The sequence below is a fragment of the Dromiciops gliroides genome, chromosome 2, assembly GCF_019393635.1.
Source record: "Dromiciops gliroides isolate mDroGli1 chromosome 2, mDroGli1.pri, whole genome shotgun sequence".
NCBI classification, from domain to species: domain Eukaryota; kingdom Metazoa; phylum Chordata; class Mammalia; order Microbiotheria; family Microbiotheriidae; genus Dromiciops; species Dromiciops gliroides.
The window spans coordinates 65,692,000-65,698,684 of record NC_057862.1 but is presented as its reverse complement, the minus strand read 5'-3'; the positions used below and the strand labels follow the sequence as shown (position 1 = coordinate 65,698,684).

Here is a 6,685-nt window from a genome sequence, read left to right as displayed (position 1 = left end):
AATATACTGCTTCCATTTATAACTGATACCTTTGGCCTCTATTAAGTAAGTTAACACATTATATAGTTTGTGCCCATTGCTATATCTATGGCATTTTCCCATCTTGCTATTCAGAGAAATATGCTTTGTTTTATGGGATGTTGCCTTGGTTTTTCTGGTTCACTCTTATTCTTTCAGCTTCTTGGCTTTACTGTGTTCATATACTCTTCATTCATCTTTATTAGAACTGTGAGAGCCTGGGAAAACCTGTCTAGTGTGAAAGTTCTCTTCTATTATTTAACGGGAAAAGGCAGAGCTCTCCAAGGTAGAGAGGCTTACTGAATTCTTCTGGCTTCCTTTCCTTAAACCTTTCGCCAAGAATGCTCCTCATCCATTCCCCCCAGAAGAGTGTCAAAGTCCTTAAAAAGTCCCATAAATCAGAGCACATACAATTTTAGCCTAATGTAATTCATTTAAATAAAAGGCAAATGAGGTTGCTATATATCAATCAATGGAGACAAAGTGTAGGGTCTATAGGATTGATACAGAAAACATATTGTAAGAAAGGTCAGAATTTAGCTGCAAACATTAGATATTAGATACCCGTTTGGGATACATTGGATGTTGACCGTTCCCTAAAAAATCTTCATTGCTGAGTGCCACTTCAACTAAAATTCAATTAGATTAGAAGCTTTTGAGTCATGCAGTTTTACTGGGGGCGGGGAGGAGAGAATGGATTTTTTTTCTTTTATTATTTCTTATAGTGGTCCTTTTTCAGAATTGAAAAGTGATGAGGAGTGGTAACAATTTACTTTCTAACACCTTAGTTTTCATTTGATTATGAATTCAATTTAAGTGAGGATTAATTAACTTTATGTGGCCAGCACTGTTCTAGGTACTTGGAATTAAAATGTACTTTCCATAAGCACTGAAGTTTATCATCTCAGCTAACATACACACTGATAGATCAGGTGTCAAGATAGTTTGCATCAATTCTCTTTTGGTGTTCTAGGTGTACCCCTGAAGTATTTGTGATACATTTTCTTGGCTCAAGTCCCTATTCTGCTCTCTTCAATTTATTCTGCCAAAAATTAATCAGTAATGATTAGTATTACATTTTCATTGAACCAATTAGCATGAGTTATCTTATAAAAGGGGATATTTACTAAGGTGATGTAATAAAAACAAGAATTACAAATGTGTCACCCAAACATCAAAAAGTATACTCTCCTTTAAAATCACCTCAGTGTCTCTGAGCAACTGCCTTAAAATTGTAGTAGTTTCTACAAAGCATTTGCCCATCAACTTCAATTTCAAATATATCATACCCAATGGACAAAATTCCAATAGAATGGGACCAGCTACTGGGTCTGAATCATTGTTGGACTGGGTCCAATAATTTGGTTCACACAGGTCAAGGCTATTGGAAAATTCAGGCACAGACTCCTGGCCTTGGATCTGTAGCAGTTATCCTCACCTTTCATCACTCACAAAGTTAAAAACTAGTTCAAATAATACTCCTTCTACTAGGAGAGGAAAGAATAGACACGGTGAGAAAAAAAAACAATTATAGGACTATGTGCTCAGGGCTTCATGACCACCCAGGTGGGGAAAGTAGGTTCTCACCCTAAATCAGATGCATTGAATCATTGAATTGTTTGCTTCTACATTGAAATGTAGCTAGGAAGGAAAAATGACTCATTTGACCTCACAGAATTTGTGTATGCATATTTATGAAAAAGAGAGCTGGTTGTTTTAATTCGACTTTGTCAGGAAGCAGTTCCAGGAGCAGGTTTACCAAAAACATGTACTGCCAAAAGTCACAGGTGAGACATTGTTACACAAATATATGAAGAAAAACAGTTACCCCCTTCAAGAAGTTTATATTCCATTGTGAGGAATTAAAATTATATATATATATAATTTAAAATATGTAAATGCAAAGTAATTCAGGGGTACTAATTGCCATAGAGTGCATATTCAGGAACACCTGAGTTAAAAATCTATCACAACACTTACTAGTTGTTTGACCCAAAGTTAAATCACTTAACTTCTGTCTGCCTCAGTCTCTTCATCTATAAAAGTGTGGATAATAATAGTATTTTCTTCCTATGTTTGTTACAAGGATAAAGGGAAGTAAGATTTGTAAAGTGTTTTGCAAAACTTGAAGTGCTGTGTAAATCCTAGCTAGTATTATTAGAACTAATTAAGTGGATGGTAGAAGAGGTAGCAGGAAAGGATTAACATATGAATTAGCCCTTGACATGAACCTTGAAGGGAGCTTGGGATTCTAAGAGGCAAAGCTAGGGAGGAAGAGCATTCCAGGCATATGGGGACAGCCTGTGTAAAGGAAGGCACAACCATGGGAGATGGATCATCACATAAGGGCAGTAAGCCTTTTGACTGAAACCCAGAATATTCAGGTGAGAGGATCTCTCTTCCTTCCTTCCTTTCTTTCTTCCTTTCTTCCTTTCTTCCTTTCTTCCTTTCTTCCTTTCTTCCTTTCTTCCTTCCTTCCTTCCTTCCTTCCTTCCTTCCTTCCTTCCTTCCTTCCTTCCTTCCTTCCTTCCTTCCTTCCTTCCTTCCTTCCTTCCTTCCTATGAATAAAGCTCCATCAATTCAGAAACTATAATCTCTCACCTTCCACTACAATAATCCCAGAAGGGAATCTTCTACAGAGCTCATGATATTATGTATTTAAAGACTTTTCTAAAACCTTGCTGAATGCTTTGTCCTACTCACTGTGTAACAGTGCCTTTTAGAGTTGTACATAATACAAAAGCCTGACACATTTTAATGCCAAAATCCCTTGGCTTTCTGATGACTAATAAATAAATAAATATCAAGCTATTTATTACACAGCTGTTTATTGAGTACTTGCTGCTCCTTGTTTTTCATGTTTGAATCCCCAGAGGCAACAATAGTTACTGCATAGTGGACAACATAAAAGGTCCTAATCAGGAATACATAGTTTTAAATCCTACATAGCAAAATTATTCGATGTGTAACTTTAGACAAGTCATGTAACTTCTATGTGATTCAAGAAACTCTCTAGGACTATCTACCACTGAGTCATAGACAGGTTGGATATGCTACTCATGGGGAATTTTCCTAGGCTGATTAAATTAGGTAGATTTCACAGATTCACAACCTGGCTGCAATCTATCATCCCAAATTTATGGTCATTATTTATCTCCTATACTCTGCAGTCCATTGAGACTGCTGATCTTTCTGTTCCTCTCACAGATACACAATCTCTTGTTTTCCTGCATATTCAGAGGATATCCCTCATCCCAGGAAGGTACTCAGCCTCCAAATTATTTTTCTCTTTTAAGCTGTAGTTCAAGCACCATTTTCAGCAAAAAGCTGCTTTTCATCCTCCCAAATGTTAGTGTCCTCTCTCTCCAAAGACCTTGAATTTAATGATGTTGTTTTTAGGTTTGTTATATTTATTCAATATATACTTGTATGATGTACATTTGTTTTTTTTTTTTATTCGAATGCAAACCCTGTGCTAGTAGGGAAAGTTTCATTCTTTCTACTCATAACACCAGCAACTAGAACAGTGTTTGTTATGGAATAGCAGTTTAATATAAGTTTGTTTATTGATTGATTGATTTAAAGTATCCTCAGTGTCTTACACATAGCAGATGCCTAATAAATGTGCATGTACTAGAAACTGTGGTGCAGACCAAACATAATACAAGATACTTCTGGCTTGGGAAACAGTAAAAAAATGTCCTTCCCTATCTGCTTTTTAGAGATGGGGGACTGTGAGTTTGGAGCATGACATATGTTTTCAAACATAATGGTTCTTTGATAGATTTTGATGAAACCATTTGTGTCCCCCTTTTACTTTAATCTCTTTATTGAGAGATATGGTAAGGGGAGGGGAAAGAATATATTTGGAAAGGAAAGTAATGCAAAAGATTGCCAATAAAATAATATTTTAAACCATAATTTTTTCATATATAAATCTATAATCAACCTTTCTTTATTGCACTTATCTATGTATTTTTCTATCTATACTGAAATTTGTCCTTGAGTGGTTTAATTCATAAACTATAGTATTAAAACTTATGGAACATGGAACTGAGTTTCATGTGTGCAACTTCCAAGTAGGTTACTTTGATTTGATTAAATATGGTATTCTTTTTTTTTTTAGGATTTTTTTAAATTAAATTTTTGATTTAATTTTTATATGCATTAAGTTTTTAAAGGATCCCTGCTTTCCTTTGTAATCCTATTCCTATCCAACTGACGATAACTACAGTAATTAGAGATTAAGAAAACTTTGACTTTCAGGTAACACTTTAAATCTTGCAAAGCATTTAACATCCATTACCTCAATTGACTCTACATAATCGCCCAGTGAGGTGTGTGATCTGGATTTTGTTGTCTCCTATTTTACAGATGGAGAAACTAATGCCAAGCAAGTTTAACTGGCTTGTATAAGGTTACATAGCTAATAAGTCTGATAATGGATAAAGGAATCCAGATGGTTTTGGATTCATGTACACCACTATATTGTCTGTTTGCCATCTTGAGCAATGGTGAGAAATGTGTTTTTTTTTTTATCTAACCTGTAGCAAACATAAGACACTTTAGTAAAGTGACAAAAGCTAACCTCTTTCAATTGACCTCAAAACTTTGCCCATGTGAATGCAAGCATGTAGGGGGGCTATCTTCAAAATGTTTTTAAAAAATCAATTTATATTTCCCTCCTAGCTGACATCTTTCTGGGTAAGTCATAAGCACTTTAAAAGAGAGATGCCAGATCAAAAGAGAGGATATCAGATGTGCATGCAGCCTATTGGGCCATAAATAATGGATGAGGGCCACATCAGTAAGTGGATGTGGTACAGAACTAAAGCCTGAGAAAAATAAAACAAGTTAGCAGGTAACCATTGTCTTTGCTCATTTATGTGACGCCCAAAGCAGTGTGTAGATTTGGGCATATGCTGCAGTTAATATTTATATTTTTCTTTTCTTTTAATTTTTTTATAGTTCAGTATTTTATTATTTTCCAGTTACATATAAGGATAGTTTTTAACATTTGTTTTCATAGGATTTTAGGTCCATTTTTTTTCTACCATCCCTTCCCTCACCCCTCCCCAAGACAGAAAGCAATCTAATACAGGTTATATATGTACAATCACATTAAATATATTTCTGCATTAGTCATTTTGTGAAAGAAGTGTTAGAACACAAGGGAAAAACCTCTAAAAAGAAAGAAAAAATAGCCCAAAAAGTAGAACCAGGATGGTTCAATCTGCATTCATAAACCACAGTTCTTTTTTTCCTGGATGTTGAGAACATTTTCTATCATGAAGTTCTTTGAAATTGTTTTAGACCTTTGCATTGTGAAAAAGAGTCAACTCTATCACCATTGTTCATCACACAATGTTGCTGTTAACTGTGTACAATATTCTCCTGGTTCTGCTCCTCTCTCAGTCAGCATCAGTTCATGTAAGTCCTTCCAGATTTCTCTGAACTCCTCCTGCTCATCATTACTTTTCTCATTGATTTTTAAAAACTTTATGTTCTAAATTTTCTTCCTCCCTCCCTCCTCATCCCTCCCTATGAAATCCAGCAATTCAGCATAAGTCTTACATGTGCAGCCATGCAAAACATCTCCTCATCAGTCAGGTTGTGAAAGAAAATAGACAAAATACCTTTAGAAAGAGAAGCTAACAAATAAAATTATACTTCAATCTGTATTCAGATACTATCAGTTCTTTCTCTCTTGATGGTTTGCATTTTTCATATGTCCTTCTGATATCATCCTGTTCATCATTTCTTTCACAGTTACTATTGCGAACTGTATTACCCTCCATCTTATTCCCTCCCTTTGATATTTACTCTATTTTCTATCTTCCTCTACCCTATAGCTCCTCAAAACTGTTTTGCTGCTCTTTCAGATCTGCCATCAACTGGGTGGACCCTGCGGCATGATGCAGATTTTTGTGAAGACCCTGACAGGAAAGACCATCACTCTTGAGGTCGAACCATCCAATACTATTGAGAATGTCAAGGCAAAGATACAAGATAAGGAAAGTATTCCCCCTGATCAGCAAAGGTCAATTTTTGCAGGCAAGCAACTGGAAGATGGATGGACTTTGTCTGACTACAACAATCAAAAGGAGTCTATGCTTCATCTTGTTCTGAGACTTAGGGGTGGTGCCAAGAAGAGAAAGAACAAATCTTACACCACTCCCGAAAAGAACAAGCATAAGACAAAGAAGGTTAAGCTTGCTGTTCTGAAGTACTCTAAGGTTGATGAGAATGGCAAGATTAACCTCCTTTGATGAGAGTGCCCTTCTGATGAATGTGGTGCTGGAGTCTTTATGGCCAGCCATTTTGACAGACATTATTGTGGCAAGTGTTGTCTAACCTACTACTCCAACAAGCCATAAGACAATTAAATGTATATGTGTTAATAAAAAGAGTCAACTAAAAAAAAAAGTGTTTTGCTTTCCCCCCTCCCCAAACTGCCCATCCTTCTTTGCCCTCTCCCCCCATATCCTTCCCCTCCCATTTTCCCTCAGGGCACAATATATTACTATCCCCTCTTGAATGCCTATGTTATTCCCTCTTTAAACCAATTCTGATGAGAGTAAGGTTCACTCACTCCCCTGCTCCTTCACCATCTTCCCCTCCACTCCATTAGCTTTTTCTTTTTCCATTTATGTGAGCTATTTTTCCC

The 6,685-nt window shown here is 36.1% G+C and overlaps 1 pseudogene; it reads left to right on the top strand.

The window, feature by feature from the left end:
* The first annotated feature begins 5,933 nt into the window (after nt 1–5,933).
* LOC122743153 lies at nt 5,934–6,395 on the top strand (annotated as a pseudogene).
* The last annotated feature ends 290 nt before the right edge of the window (nt 6,396–6,685 follow it).